This window comes from Pinus tabuliformis, chromosome Q (genome assembly GCF_031772625.1).
Source record: "Pinus tabuliformis cultivar Carrire ecotype Pingquan chromosome Q, CPIR1, whole genome shotgun sequence".
Taxonomy (NCBI): Eukaryota; Viridiplantae; Streptophyta; class Pinopsida; order Pinales; family Pinaceae; genus Pinus; species Pinus tabuliformis.
In genome coordinates, this window is record NC_142296.1 from 634,407,208 (window position 1) to 634,424,932 (window position 17,725).

A 17,725-nucleotide genomic window follows, 5' to 3' on the forward strand; every position below is an offset into this window, starting at 1 on the left:
AAAATTTTAATGTGAAAGAATAAAGTTCTCTTTTTATTTGATTCTTTATAAATATCAAGGTTACAAATAAAAATTGGAAATGAAAATTTTTAAATTTTTTATTTTTCTTGTTGCTTTTATTTTTATAATTAAAATAAAATAAAATCAAAATGTCATAAAAAAAAGGGGAAAACTAAAAAAAAATGAATTTTGATTCTTAAAAAAATCAAAGTTACACACCAAAAAAAATTTGAAAATAATTTTTTTTAGAGTTTTCATTTCTTTTTTTTATTTTATTTAAAAAAGAATCAAGGCAAAAATAAAATAAAATAAATGAAAAGGCAAACTAAGAAAAATCGAATTATTTGTTTATGAAACCTAACCCTAAAAAAATCAAAGCCTAAGAAAGAAACAAAAGGAATCGAATGAAGAAGAATAGAGAGCGTTTTACAAGTTTGATGGCAACGAGGGAGTAAGCCGACGGCAAGAGGGAAGAATGTCAACGCAGAGGAAAGGGAGATCCATGGGAGGAGAAGGAATGAGCAGCGAGGGAAGCGTATGGAGGCAAAGGGATAGATGCTGGAAAGAGTTCCAGATCAGGGGGATGGAGCTTGTGGGCGGCAAGGAGATGAGGACGCAGGGATGAAGAGAGGGAAAACAAACGAAAAAACCCAAGCAACAAAAATTTCGAAATTTCCTAGAGAGGAAAACAAAAACGTAGTAGAAAATGGGAAAAACGCAATAGAGAGGAGTTGCGATTTTTGAAGAGCTTTAGGGTAGCAGACAATAGCCCAAAAACTTGAAAAAAGATTCCCAAAAATTTATTTTATTAAAATGATATGTCTCTGCTTCAGATTTGTCCTCGAAAATCTTATAAAAATCCTTAGATCTAAATTTGAAACCCTCAAACTGAAAATAATTTTTGAATAATGTCCTTTCAAAATGGTATTGAGGCTAGATCTTACCCTCTAGGGCCTAGGTCTGGCTTCAAAAAAAAATTCTCTTTCAGATTTGCACCTGCAAAAAAATGAAAACAAAAATACCTAGAACCCAAATATACAAAAATAAATAAAAACCCAGAAATGCAAGTCAGAAAACTAAAAACAATTATAGATCTATACACAAAGATGGTAGATCTATTAGATCTGAGGAGTATGAGTCCAACTCTGCTCCCAAATATGATAATCTAAGGCTCTCAATAGCTATATCTATCAATTTTCCTCAAATATTTAAAAGTGTATATTTTTTAATTTTCGAGAGGTACTAGCTCGAAAACACCCTGCGGAAAAAATAATTTAATCTTAAGATAAGTCCCGGAGCTTATGTGAAGTAGGCTCTTTAGAAAATATACGCGGAGAGTTGGCTGGTCCAACCAAAAACTATCCCCAAATTCTCAACGAAAACCTGAAAGATCTCCTGCAAGCACTAGATCAATCATCAAACCAAGTAGAGAAATAAAACAATAACAAAATTATGAAGAAATAGAGGTATCTGCTACTTTGATCAAAATTAAGAATGTTATCCTAGATCCAACAAACTGAATAAGATACATGTATTTAGATTGTTCTAAAAGAGCTATTGATTGATAATTTTCACATAACATTATGCAAAAATTAAAATAATGTTACCATAAATTCATGAAGAGGAACACCACTGTACGTTGAAACCCCAAAGACTTTTGCATTAATTCAAAAAGTATACAAGAGAGCTTGAGAGCTTAGTACATGATTCAAAGATTAGATGAAAAGACAGACTGACACTGACTTCTAATTTATAGGTAAAATCTCCAACAACTATTTGGCTTGATCCCTGTCAAATTAATCTCGACTGTTCATAAAGATTTAACTAATATTTAATCATCACCATCGAAATTATTTAATTTTTGAGGAAAATTCGAATTTATCATTTAATTGATTTTTAATTAACTCAAAATTAATTATTTTGAGTTAATTTCCTTAAAAAATTGACTTTGACTTAACCACCCAGGCCCAAGGGTCCAAAATTTCTTGATTTCCTCAATATTTCCTTGGTTGGGGACTTCCAAAAATCAACTTCTTTAAAACCCATGAATTTCACCATTGGAGAAATTAATTTTACCTAGGACACAAAATTAATTAAATTTATGGCTTAGGATTAATTTTAATTTTGCCAGAAAATTTAATTAATTGACTGATGAGGGGATTAATAATTTTTCCAACCCTCTAATATTTAACCATGGTGTCTAACTATGAGGGACCATGCACTAAATATTTTTTTACATGAAGATTTTACATTTTAATACATGAAGGGGGAAAACCCATTCGTTATAGACCCTCAACATTTACCCATTTCTGCGACACAAAATATAATCCAGTAGACCAAGTGACTTGTAATAAAATAATCTAGCCAATTAGCTAGGATTATTCCCAAATCACTTTTACATAGACTCGATCTAAAACACTAGGACTTGCCTAAGATCTTAGCGACAAAATCCATCCTAGCTTTGGGGTGAGGTTGGAGGGAAAAAATTTGTTGATCATTTGTGTCTAGATACACATATGAATCAGTGAGACAAAAAAACCTCCCAGAATTAAGATCATCACCAAAACCATAGGTTTACCTAGGCTATTAGGTATAGACGTAGTCATACTGAGATTATTTACATTTTACATATGCAGAGTGGGTTGACATCTTTATAAAATTGCCAACTAATGATGAAATTTGAAAGGCGTGAACACTTGAACACGATAGATCCCTTTTATGAAAAATGGGTGTACTACTATGGGGTCATTGACATAGAGTGGTCAACAAGTCTCATGGACTACATTGAGAGTCCAAAACAATAGAGGAAGTTGCAATTAGCAAATGCCAACGGGACACCGAATGAAGGTATCATGGAAGGTCAATAAGAAGTGATGGTAAAAAATATACCATAAGAGGCTAGATTTCCTTTTGTTTTTAAAGTTGGTGAGTTTTATGTGAATACAGACTGAAGGCATGGACAAAATGTCCAAAAAGGAGGAGAAGGCACCAAAACTTCCTCTCAAAACCAAAAGCAAGCAAAGGAGTGCTACAAATGGTTGCTGGAGATTTCCATTATGGCATATGAGAACAATGATGGCAAGGGAAAATAACAGCCCTAAAAAAATATTATAGAAGGGAGTGAAGGTGATGATGAGGATGAAGAGAAGAGGCTTGTAGAAAGTCTCATGGATTACAGAAAATGTCCATAACAATAGATGATGCTAGAAGCATCAGCAGAGGCTCAGGAGTGTCATGTTTTTAAAACTAATTAGTTTTATTCATGTGTAGGTAATGAGGGTGGAAAATTATTGCAAATTGTCATTTAAGAAGGGGATAATCTAAATTTTCCTTTAGGATATAGAGGCAACAACAAATTTTCAAGAGGAGAATTTCTATAATTGGGTGAGATAGATGCTAGACAAAGTTCAAGTGAATCACCAATGGAGGATGACGATGAAATTGAGTTGCTAGAAGAAATTCAACTAGAATTTAAGGGAGAAGAATGCTTGATGAAGGTTGAAGCTTATATGGACTCTGCAATCTTACTTCAAAATAGTTTTGTTGATTTGTGTGAGAAGTTAAATTCCCTAGAAGAAAGGATATTGGATCTAAGGATGCACATTCAAGGAGTAGATGAGAGGTAGGACCAACAAACTGAGAGGGAGACATGTGAACCAGTATCAGGTAAGAGTTTTTCAAATCTTAGGGAAGAATAAGATTGTGAAAGGAGACTGCATGGGAGTCTCATGAAATGAGAGAAAGGTTCATATCAAGTTGGAAATATGAGAGCAAATGAGGCTAGAGAGCCTTATAATTTTAAATTTGATATTTTTTGTATGGGTGTAGGTCTCAGACATGACGAAAAAGGGAAGTTATCTACAATTCTTGTAAGGAACAAGGAGAATGAAAAAGTGCCTTCCCAAGGCATTGAAGGAGGATAAAGTTTGAAATTTGTCATAGGAGAGGATGAGACAACCCTGTCTCATAAAATCCACCTGAAGGAGGGACCGCTGAAGAGGATTGCATAAGATGTTGGAAGGTCTCATGTTTTTAAAAATGATATACTTTATGTGAATGTAGATTTTGCAGTACTTAAGGTTGGGAAGATCATCCAAAAGGACGAGGAGCAAGAAAATTTTCTCCAAGGAGATTGAGAGAATGGAAATCTAATAAATGGTAGAAAATACTTGACGATTGTTCCAAAGGAAGAAGAAGGTTGAAGGCATCCAAAATATCCTTGAGAAGGAGGAGACCAAAATTGGCTAGTTAAAGACAAAGGCAACCAAAAAGTCTTAAGTTAGTTGAGGGATATTGTGACCAATATCTTGACAGGAAGAGTACAACCTTGTCTTGTTCAAGTATAGAGTTTGTTAGGGATGAAATCCAATTCATGGAAGCTGTACTGAGGAGATAGGGAGACAATGGTACCCAACCATTGTGATGTTTTTGGAAAAATAGTATGATGGAAGGATTGCTGGGATTTTGGAAAGAGGGCATAAAATGATGCTAGGAGAAGGAGAGGAATGGAAGCATGAGGCAAATATTTCCCATGAAAGTAAATATTTATTTCATTTTCAGACAAGGAGCATGGGATAGAGACATGTATTGAAAGGGAACCCATGACTTGCAATTCAAAAAGTTGTGTATTTTTTTGAGGGCAACAATGGAGAAGAATAATGGATGGAAGTTGAATCCATAAAGGTTTTGTAGGTGTTGTTGTAAGATAGCTTGGCCAAACAGGTGAATGAGTTGGCCACCGATGTAGAGCGATTGGGGATCTTGATGAGAAATGGTACAATGAAGGAGAGGATATAGTCAACTATGACATATGGTTCACTGTAAGAGATTGCCTCAACAAAGTGTTTGGGGGCTAGTAGAAAAACCAAACATGGGATCATGTAAATTTAAAGACAGTGGTAGGACAATCAGGTGAGCGAGCCAATGAACATCAACAAAATAAAGTTTGGGATCCAAGAGGACTGCAACAATTTGAAGACATATGATCAAGATGTCATATATTTTTCCACCAGAGGGAGTATGATGCAGGGACATCAACCCCTAAACAAACCATTTTTATTTGAGCTAAAGGGGCCATAGAATTTTACCAATGTAAATTTGTATAAAACAAAAATTAATAGTTTTTATGTAAATCCAAGTGTCCCAAGCCCGGAAGAATCAAGAACTATTAGGTTGTTAGGATATTTTGGATGAGTTGGAATTTATCCCAAGTGGGCTTGTGCAAGTGTAGAAAGTGTCTAGTTGAGTTGTGAGTTAGTTTAGATTATTGGGACATATGTTCCATGCAACTATTATGTTTGGATATTTTATGTTTGTAAATATCCTATATAGAAAAAACGAGAGCTCTTGGTCAGTAGAGAGGCCCTCGTAGGAGAGATATAGGAGAGACAAGCTCAGGGAGCAGAGCTTGGATAGAGTAGGAGATTTGGGTAGTGACCCACAAAATTCCCCTCAACATGTTTTTGTTCTGGTTAATAGACTCTAGATTAAAATTCTCTGTGACTTATTTCCTCTATTTGCGTGTGTTACTATTGGACTTTATCGAAATACGTGAGACCTAAGAAATAGGTGTGGTTGTTATGATGTCTGGAAGTGTTCTCTTGTGATGTGATGTGGTCTTAATACTAACATAAAAATGATAGTGTATGTTGTTTTGGGAGAACAAAACCTGCAACCTGGATGAGTGTCGATTTGGATGAGAGAAAATGGCAAAAATAAAAAGGAGAAATTCCATTTGAATGTGGATAATATTTATTCAAGTCCCATTGGCAACATTTAGTGTTGGTTTGATTCTCTGTATGAGTCTGCACATGAATTACTTGCATGTACAAATCCCAGTGCAAGTGTTCCAAAATGGATAGTCTGAGTTGAGTGGATTGTGAATCCTCCATCTTGCTATCGAGTTGCACAGGAATCTCTTAATTCAACCTTGTTGAGTTGTTAAGTGGAAATCATGGCCACATAAAATGAATAGGAGCATTCATGGAAAGTTTTGAGAGGCCGAAGATCAACATGCAATGGGGAAAATTCTACACAAAGCTACACTTAGAAGAATGTGAAAATAAGCATTAGTTGGGGTAGAAGCATAACCAATCACAAATGAATTGGGAATTGGAAAAAGAACCCAACTTCCTGACCTAGTGAGTGTGGGCATATTCCCGACCCCCGAATTGGGGTATAGCCCACCTAAGAATTTGTTTGGAGATTTAATCGAGTGACAACTCTCCACCCGACTAATGTGTGGACCCTAGTTTGATTTACTTTTGGTTTATGTTTTATTAAAAATTGTAAAATGGGTCTGAAGAGAAGGTTTTTTTATTTAATTCATTAAACAAGAGACCCACCATCAGAGTGGACGATGCATAATATAACAAAAGACCAGAGGTGTGGCAGCTTTAAGGGGAAAACCACTAACAAATGCATCATCAAGCAAACTATTAGACATTATATATATATATATATATATATATATATATATATAATCAATAAATTAGTTATACTTGTATATAAAAAAAACCTAATAAATTTACCAGTGTACTTACATCACCCATGAATCTTTCATGGTAAATATTAGATGAAGGGTTCTAGAAAATCTACCTACGTGATGTGCATGAATTGAAAAGAAATCATTTCCACCTCCAAATGATCTTTCATCTTGATTGCAACATGATAGTACCTTCCCATTATCAAATTATTGTCCCACCCAGTGACTACTCTAAAAAAAGATGCATGATTCACCATCACCCGTGTCAAGTGGAGCAATGCATCATGCGTCTCTAGAAGAAAAGTAAATGCAACCAGAATTTTTGTTGCAAGCAAATGTTTACATAGAGGAAGTTGGGGAGGAGGGGGATTGGGAGATTTTGATAGGAACACCTGACATTTGTCTTTTTTAAGGAAACTCAAACACTATCCCCCTATATTTCTAAGTAATCAAATTAGTTCAAATGTTTTTATAATACAAATTATGTACAATCTCAACATATGATTTTTCACAAAATATAATGATGTTTTCCTATTACTGTGTGGTGGCTATGAAATTACATGCATTCGTGGTCTTGTATTATATTTTCAATATTGGATGATAAGTATACCACTCACGAGAACTATGTGCTTTAGTAATATTATGTTGTTGGCTAATTTTATAGACAATGAAAACTCTAAACACTTCCTCTTTGGTGATTTTAAAAGCTTATATGACCTCAACATCAAATCATCTTTGTAGCTATGATGCATGTACTCCCTCTAGGATGTTGTGTCATGAAGTAACCTTCAACATAGATAATAGTACAAATCATTGCATCAAGAGTTACAAGACTAGACAATGCAATGGTTTCCTAATTCTAAATGCATTACTCTATCATATCATTTTTGCAATCTCCAATAGGATCTCTATATTTAAATCTAGAGGTGGTGGAGTGTTTAATTGTGCATTTAGAATTTTCAAGTTTACATTTGGGTTTTTAGTGTTTGGAATTTGGAATTTTATGGTTTACATTTGAAATTTGTAGGTTTAGGTTTAAGGGTGGTTCTGTAATAGCTTTCTTTGCATTCGGAAAGAAAGGATTTTATGGAAACATCAATAAATCTCACACCATTACAATCACTACAATGAAGTTATAAAAAAATAGATTAACTTGTATGAAAATGAAGAAGATTTATTAATAATAACTATGAATAAATAATTAGGGATACTTATCTCAAAACAAGTGTAAAAATTCACTACTTAATTGACCTTTCTATATAACTACACCAGTGAAGTGTGTTCTCCAAAATTCACTCCTATTTTGACCAGGACATGCATAAGGTTGTGAGAGTGAGAGTACATCTATGATATGCAATTTTTTAAAACAATATAAATGTGCATGCATTTTGAGACATGTGTTATATATTGCATGCACATTATGTAATGCACACATGTTTTATATTGCCTCTAAGATAACATATATGTAGAATTGGATGGTAGACTTGGCGTTGTTAAGCATAACCAAACATTACGAATATATATATATATATATATATATATATTAATGCACACAAGTTGTGATTTCTACACAACAAAAATGGATTTCATAAAAACACAATTGCTTCTTTTAGATATTATAATTTCATAAAAACACCATTAAAATTTTTCAAAATAGAAATTTCCAACTTTTCCCATCTTCACATTGACGTTCTTCAACTTGAGCCCAACAATTCAAAGGAACTTTAAAATCAAAATTAACTCCATAAAATCCAACTCTTCACCATGAAACTTATTTATGCAGATTGCATTTGTTAACCAATGAACAAATTCCATGAATTCATGGCTTTCCATCTTAACAAATATTCATCATTATAATCGAACTTGATATTTTTCCCTTATAAACTAACCTTCAAATCAAACTACTTATTTGATCTCTTTAAACTAACCTTCATTTCTAATACCACATATATAAAATTTGTATGATAACACATGTTAAATCATCAACATGTTATAATTTCAACAAATTGAAAAATTGACATCACAATATCAAATTGATGTATCTACGGAAAACAGATACAATAATAAACATTCAATTTTTTTAGATACAATTTTCAACAAGTAGGGTTCATTGATGTAGAAGTAGTCAATAGAAGTTCAACCTGTTAGGCCCCTATACTACTGGTGTGACCCCTTATTGTTATTATTACAAACGCCTTATTATATTGTTGTACCCATGTAGTCCCCATATTGTTACTATTGTGCCCCATAGAAGCCCACTATTGTTATTATTGTGCCCTTATATTATTATTTTTATGTCGGCTCTCATTATATTATGACCCCTTAGGCTCCTATATATAGAAAGGAGGTCTTGTCATTTGTATCATCCAAGAATTGTTCATTTGTGTAATTTAAAGGAGGTTGCCTCCTCGAAGATGCTAAATTATAAGGCGTTGATCTACTTTTCTATCTTTTTGTGAGCTGGTTTCATAACATTTGGTATCAGAGCTTTGGATTCTAGGGTTTCGCTGCTCCAAATAGGTCATTGTGGAATTTTTGCTATAACTCTTTTTCTGTGATGTTTCAGATGCTAAAAGAAGAAACCATTTGGGCCAAAATCATGTTGAAACTCAGGTCTGAATTTCAGAGCTTTTCGCACTATATTTGCGGAGATATGATCTGAGGAAGTTGGTATTTTTGCAGACTCCTGAATTACATTCCAAACAAGTGACCTGGGGAAAATCGTCATAACTTTCTATTTGAGCATCAGATTGAAATTTCATAAGAAGGTATATAAAGAGGACAAACTGTAGTTTCTTGTTTATATTTTTTTATAGCCAAAGGTCGAAACGCTGACTCGTGGCACGTTGTACAAGTTTTCTCTACTGGAATAGTCTATAATCATGTCATTGTGGGAGATTTGGCATAACTCTTCCCTGGAGAATCCAATTTGGATCAGACTGGTGGCATTGGAAAGAGGACCTAGAGGGCTACCGTAGATCACAATTTTAGAGCTGGAAGATCCGAAATTACAGAGTTACAGTAGTTTCAAGATCGAGCTCCTAAAATCAAGAAAAATCGATATGAGGAAGTTTGATGGCAAGGATCCTGCAACATGGATATTACAGATGGAGCAATTTTTCGATCTCAATAATGTGCAAAACACACAAAAGGTACGTATTGAAACTTTATATTTGGAACCAAATAAGTTTGTATGGTATCAATGGCTTTGCTCTTGTAAACAAATTATCACTTAGGTAATTTTTACGGAAGAAATGATAGCACATTATGAGGATACAAAGAGAAACATCTTCTTTAGCCAATTGATAAATCTGAAACAAAAGGGTTCAATAATGGAGCACATTGAGGAGTTCCAAAAATTGAACATAAGGGTAAAAAATATTCCAGAGGAGCATAGGATTGATGTGTTCATAGGGACTTTAAAGGATAATATCCAACATGATGTTCGCCTTTGGGAACCTGATTCATTAGAGAAGGCATTCAGGTTAGCAAAAAAAGTGGAAAGCAAAATTATGGAAACAATGAATTCTACCCCTCAGAACTATAACCATGGAAGTGTCGTTTCTCCTAGCCTTCCACAACCTACAAGGGTGACACCACGACAATTGGAAGAAAAAAGAGAAAAAGGGCTTTGTTACAATTGTGATAGCAAATGCACTAAAGGTCATAAGTGTGCTGAGAAGAAATTATTTTACATAGATTATGAAGTGGAGGAAGAAAAGGATCAAGAAATATCAAAAGAAGAGGATATACACCAAGAACCAACCCCAAAGAAAGAAGAAATGAATCTGACCATATCTTGTAAAGCATTGGCAAGAATTACCACTCCTCAAACTCTCAACATAGAAGGACATATCAAGAAGAAAAAGGTTCAAGAAGTGAAAGATCACATTGAGAAAGAATAAATGAATCCAACCATATCTTGTAATGCATTGGCCAGAATTACCACTCCTCAAAATATCAAGATAGAAGGACATATCAAGAAGAAAAATGTTCAAGAAGTGAAAGATCACATCGAGCATCAAGAAATGAATCTGACCATATCTTGTAAAGCATTGGAAGGAATTACCACTCTTCAAACTCTAAAGATAGAAGGACATATCAAGAAGAAAAAGGTTCAGGCAGTGAAAGATCACATCGAGCATCAACAAGAAGTTCTCCAACTTTTAAAGGATAACACCACTTTGGTGCAGAATCGAATGAAAAAATAGGTAGATCAACATCGTAGTGAATTTTTTTTTGATGTAGGTATTTGGGTATTTTTACGGCTACATCTCAAGCAAGCTATTTATGAAAAGGAAATTTTGGCAATACTACATGCACTTAAGAAATGGCGACCTTACCCAATGGGAAGACATTTCAAGGTAAAAATGGATCATGATAGTCTTAAATACTTTTTAGAACAAATAGTATCTTTATAAGAACAGAAAAAATGGGTCACAAATATGTTGGGTTATGACTTTGACATCATCTATAGAAAAGGGAAGCAAAATTTTGTTGCAGATGCACTCCTAAGAAAGGTTGAGGATGTGGAAGCATTGTTTTGTGATATTTCTATTATCCAACCAGATTGGAAAAAGGAAGGAAGGGATGATTGGAAGAAGGACGAAGAAGTGTGGCCACTCATTCAAAGTTTTAAAAAGATCCCAATTCAAACAATATTTCCAGAACTTGAAGAGGAAGGAAAAATCATATTGGAACCTAGAGCAGTCATAGAAACAAGAACCCGACAGCTACGAAATCAATCAATTTTAGAGTATCTCATCAAGTGGAAGAACTTACCTGCTGAAGATTCCACATGGGAGGACAAGAATTTTATACAGAAGCATCAAGAACTACTCAAGCATTGAGGACAACACTTTTTGAAGGAGAGGGGCATGTTAGGCCCCTATACTACTAGTGTAACCCCTTATTGTTATTAGTACAACCCCCTTATTATATTGTTGTACCCATGTAGTCCCCATATTGTTACTATTGTGCCCCATAGAAGCCCACTATTGTTATTATTGTGCCCTTACATTATTATTGTTATGTCGGCTCTGATTATATTATGACCCCTTAGACTCCTATATATAGAAAGGAGGTCTTGTCATTTGTATCATCCAAGAATTGTTCATTTGTGTAAGGTCAAGGAGATTGTCCCCTCGAAGAGGCTGAATTATAAGGCGTTGATCTATCTTTTCTATCTTTTTGTGAGCTGGTTTCATAACACAACCTAAGAAACAATAGATTGGGGTTGATGGTGTTTTGAATTATTTGGATAGATTTTAATGTTAAAAGTCTAAAAGGAAGGATAAAGAGATCCAAGCCATGAGTTAGTAGTGGTGGAAGTTAATCATAATTCTATATTTCTTTAATTGAATTTAAATAACGATAGACCCTCTAGACCATCAAATTTAACTTGAGTTGGTTGGAGGAGGAGTTTTAAAAGAAAAAAATGATAAAGCAAGAATGGAAGGGATATGATGAAAGTTTTGGGACTAAATTTTGTACAATGTACATAGTATTTGAAGAATATTAAAAAAAAATAATGGATTGGGCTATTTAAATATACAAATCCAAATATGGGGTTTAAAGGAAGTTGAGGAGGAGATAATCCAAATTCATAAGAATAACTCAAGTGGAGTTTCAATGAAGAAGAAATATTTTGGTTGAATGAATTAGAACATAGAGTAAGGAGGTTGTTGGAAAATAGACAAGTTGAGTGGATATTAAAGAGATGGGAAATCTAGCTTGATAATGATGATGAGAACAATAAATTCTTTTATCATTTTCTAATCACAAAAAAATAATGCAATTTGGGAAATGAAGGACAAAGAATGGTATTTAGCTAGAACCCATGGAAATATAAGTAGAATTTGGGTCAACAATTTCTAAAAGATAACTTTTGATCAAGTGAATATAGCAGAAATCCTCAAATTAGGTTCGCTCCTCCCACATTTGTCACTGAAGAAAAAAAGGGAAATATCTTAGGGGAAATTTAAATATAAGAGTTAAGGGTAATTTTGTCTTCTTTTAACAGAGACAAGAGCCCAATCCTTGATGGGTGTACAATTATAATCTTCTCTACCTTTTATGAATTTGTTGAAGAGGATTTGACTAAGAGTTATAGAATAAGTCAAGAGCACAAGTAGAGTTATTAGGGGTTTTAATGCAACATTTATAGCTCTCATACTAAAGAAAGAAAAAACTGATGCCTATTTCACTTTGTAATTGTATTGACAAAATAATTGCAACAATACTATCTGTAAGGGCTAAGGGATTTCTCTCAACGGCGATCTTTTAATAAAAATTTGTGTTTCTAGTAAGCAAGATAATCCATGAGGATATTGTAATTGCATAGGAGGGTTACATTTTGTAAAGGCTAAAAATAAGTTAGCAACAATCTTAAAATTGGATCTTGGCAAATGCATATGCCAAAACAAATTGGTTGTTCTTGAGGTTGATTCTTACTATTTAGGTTCTAACCTCTCAATTGTGAATAAGATTATGGGTTTTATCACTATAGCGAAATTTTATATTCTAATTAATGGGACATTTTATTTATTTATTTCTTCAATACAACTAGAGGCTTAATAATGGGATGCCCTTTATCACCTCTCATGTTCCTACTAGAAATTGAGGGACTAAGTAGGCCTATCATGGAGGAAAAAAGGAGAGGAGGTATCTAAGGTATAAATATAGGATGTATTTTGTTAACCCATATTTTATTTGTAGATGATATTATGATATTTTTAGATGGTTCTGAAAGAGAATCTAGATAGCTACAAGATATTCTAACAAACTTTTGTGTGGCTATTAGGATGTAGGTGAATGCACAAAAATCAACTTATCTTTTCAATGCACTAAGGGAAGAAGACATATAAACGTTGAAAAATATGTTTCTTTATAGAAACCTAATTATATAAGAAAGTATTAAGTACTTAAGGAGATGAGAGGTTGGAAATTAAAACATATACATTTATTTGGAAAATCTTTAGTTACTAAAAGTCTTTGAATTGCGTTGAACATAGACTTAGTAATATCCATCACATATTTTTACAAAGTGTAAGAGTTATTATATAAGCCATTTGTATACATTATTTTCCCCCTTATAGTATGGTTTCTATCACACACACTTATGTGTATGTTCCCTCTTCAATTTTATGTGTTTGTCATGCCCCTCAAAATTATTATATATTATTAGGATGTATAGGTGGTTTCACTTCAGATTATTATGGATTTGTGTTTGTAGAAACCATTTTTTATTCGACTTTTGGTTTGGATCATTACATGGTTTAGCCACAAAGCTAATGTTAACTTTGTGATTAAGCTCTCCAATAACTCAAACTTATAATTAAATTAAATTTTGGATTTTAAATATGCGAGGCTAAAAAATTGGCTTGTTTGGAGCAACCTTGAGTGTAGTAAGTATCTTTTCTTGGGCGACTACACTTAACTTGAAAGCATTTTCAAGAAATATAGAATTTTATATTTCACTTTGAAATATTGTTGTTTACAATTTTCAAGTCAAGAAAGTGAAATTCTATGAATATTTCTTTGCATTCCATTCTATTTTATGTTAAGATGTTGGCTCAGGGGGTCTTGACCCAGGTTTAGAGTTAGTTGGGCCAAAAAAATCCCTACACTACTGGCCTTTTCAGAATCAATCTACGGTGCGCAGACTGAAGTCTCACCTGAAGCAGTATGGGGGGATGCTGGAACCAAGTTTCCGCACCCAGAGATCAGTGTGATGTCCTTCTGCGACCTAGATCTGCCTTCGCGCAAATCTCTAAGCTTTTATGGCTTATCACTGTAACTTCCTTTAATCGGCCTCTAGACCTTCGCGAAGATCTGCGAATGGATTTCGCAGATCTTGAACATGCCAATCATCTACTTACGCACATCCTAACGTACCCTTAGATCGGTATTTACTCAGATCTACCTAAGTTTTTAATAAATTTAACAAAAAGTGTTAGGATCTCTACGTAATCACTTAACATTAATTGCATTTAGATAGTAATACAAATCAAGTAAATCCACATCAATGCATCATTATTTCATAAAGACATCATTCATCACGACATATATCGTAATCATACATAAAAGAAGTAAAGAGCTAAAACACAGGAATTTTTACGATAATCTTCTTTATTGATCTTCAATATAGGTTTACAGACTCAATACTTCCCTGTGCACTCAGCTGTAGGGGTTTGCACACTTAGCCGCCAACACTCCTCTAGGCCTCTGTGCGCTCAGCTACAGATCCTTTTCCCCCTCTAAGACTTCTATCACTGTGCTAGACTTCTTCACTCACACCCATAGACTAACTTCAATTACTTGCCTTAGACTCTCTAAGAAACACCTATTTATACAATCCCATGGTTCGCGGACCATGGGTAGATTTTCAAAAAGTCGAATCAAGCTTACATAAAGGAGGGTAAAACCCTTTTTTGACTCTTAACTAGCTACGCGCTTCGCAACCACAATTTACAGAGACTTTACATCGTTTTACATCGAAACTTGGGATTTTGCCCTAAAACTAACCCCAGGGGACCCCATCCCAATAGGCCCCCAACACAAAGGTTGTGACTCACCCTCGAGTCACTCGGCTAGCATAGTGATCTTGCTGTGAAGATCCCACAACTCTACCTGTACAACCGCTACTTCAACTGTGCTCTAGATGGATGTCTGCTTTACTTGCTCCACCAGCTACTCTGTGGCTAGTCCTTTATCGACTCGCTTGATTTTATGCTATGTAAGGTGCAAGTTTGCCAACTTTTCCTGTATGTTGGCTTAGACAAGGTAGGCTTCATCTAACCAAGGACCCTACCTGGCCTTAAGGACTACTTCCTTTTTCTGTACTGCTTCCACCTGTGCAAGAAGTTTCTTTGCCTCCTGCAACTTGGTGAGGTGCCACGCTGTAGCAATGGTGCACATCATTGCCTTTACTTCATTGTACTACTGCTGGAGCTCACAAATCTCGGTATTCAATATCTGCATGGTGGGATCCTCCTGCAAGCTCGTCACCACTTCCATGGCCTGTTAAAATGAAGTTGTACAATCAGCTATGCGACATCCATAGTATCTATGCCTTCCCTAGCAGTAGCTTCGCACTGTTCCCTAACTTCTGGCAGAGTCAAAGGCTGTGACTTAAGCTCTAGTTATGTGATTTTCACATTAAGTTCAAATTGAACTCTGGCCATGTCTTCCTTAACATTGGGGATGCCCGAAACAAGTTTCTAGATCTTAGCCTCAAGCGGTGCCTCCTCAAGTATGTGCAACTCCGGCACTGTCCTGCATGCCTCTTCAACTGTGACCTCCAGCTGGGCGCTTTGTGCCTGGATCATTTCCTTTGCCTTCAGGGCCTTTGTCTTCTTGGTGAACATTTTCTCATTGTTCACCGTGTACTCCTTGATTAAATTGAGGGTGTTCTATTCCCGTGCTCTCAATTATGTTGTCACACCAGTCTGCAGTGCGTGAAGATATTCATTGGGGGGCGCTGCAATGTTGAGGAAAATATTCTTCAGATTTCTTATGATGACCTTGTCATCAGCCGAGTTTTCACTTAGGGACCCTTCTGGTAGCGCGACAGTCCTGAGGTCCACTTTGCTGATAAGTTCTGTAACCTGACTTGTCCCTGGAGCTAAGCTCATCTATGAAGCGCCTACCTGACTTGCTCCCACCTGTATCCTATTGGTTTCGATTTGCAGTTCGCGCAAATCCCTCTGAATAGTACCTAATGACTGCAGGTGTTGTTGTTCAAATTTATGCAATAGTTCAATGGTGGTGTCGCGCACTTTGTCCCCGATCTCATTTAGGATGCCCTCTGTCAGCATAATGGGATCCAATGGTGGCTTAGTCATGTCTGAATTCTTTTGGGGCCCCTCCTTCTTCTGTTCTCTATACCTCTTTACCTAGAATAGAGTGCTTTTTCCTTCACCACTGCCACTGCCCTGTGCTGACTGCTCTTCTTCCTCGGTTTGGGGCGAAGGGTATTTACCGCTTCACTCGGAGTCGCATTGATCTTGTTCAACTTGCTACTTTGCAGTGCACTCTTTTTCTAATTGGGCCTTCTCCTCGGCCTCCTTCCTTCGCTGCGCGGCCAACTTATGGACCGCCTGTTTCGCTACCTCCTTCATTTTCTTCTCCGCGAAACTCCTCGCGCCTTTGCTAGTACCCATGGCGAGGTCAGGAAGACAGTGCTAATCTACTGGCCACCACTTGATGACTTCCTGAATCACATCATCTGTGGAAAGATATGGCAGATCAAACCACTTCTGCTCTGGATCCTTCTGCGCCCTAATATAGATGCGGTGGAAGTTTGCCTTGAACTCTGCATACTCTGATAACTTCTCATACATGGTTGGGGACAATCATGGCCGTTGGTTGATGGCCATGCGAATGATCGTCTCCATCAAAACCCAGAAATTTTTTCGTTTCTGTGACCATTGTGGGGTCCTTCATGGCCCAAAGGGAGGCAAATTGGGAAGCCTTTGGCAATCCTGCCTCCAATGGAGGGAACTGACTGTCCTCTGGCAGCTCCCAAGCAACTAGCACAATATATAGAAGCAACCAAGTGTAGTGGAAGGTCTTGCTCTCATCTTGAGCCTCGTGACAATTCATAAGGAACTTGCTACATAGATAGCGTGACTAGTTAAACTGCACGCCCTCCGCGCATTATGCAGCTAACAAGATCACGGGCACTAGAACCTCATCTGCACGATACTTCCTCATGACCTTACCATATAGTATTTACGTCGCAATTTTCACCCGCGCGGCTTCTTGATAAGCTCAAATTTCGCCTTCATCTTCTCTGCCAAGTTGTGCTTGCTTGTTTTTCTACCAAACTCCTTGGCTGGATTCAAGCCTTCATGTGGCAGGAGCATGATTCTATGGATAAGCATGTCTATGATGGGGATAGGCATGCCAAGCCATAAACACCCATCATGCACCAAAGTCAGCAGTTGCTTTATACAGGTGATATTGATGTTGGAGTGGTGATAGTGGGGCACCCACAATAGGTTCAACAACCCCAATTGATTTACTCCGCGAATCCACTCAACTGGCTCCAACGCAGTGACACCAGATTCTTTGTAATACACCCATTTCATGTAATTCTCTGTCACGAGGTGGGAGAACCTCTCATGGTTAGCCAAGTCCTAGTCCTCCATCTTTAAAAGGGGAACCCTCGCTAGGTGCGAACCTTCAAAGGTTATATTTTCTGGAAATAGGGGCGTGTGAATGCTGAATTTCTCCGCG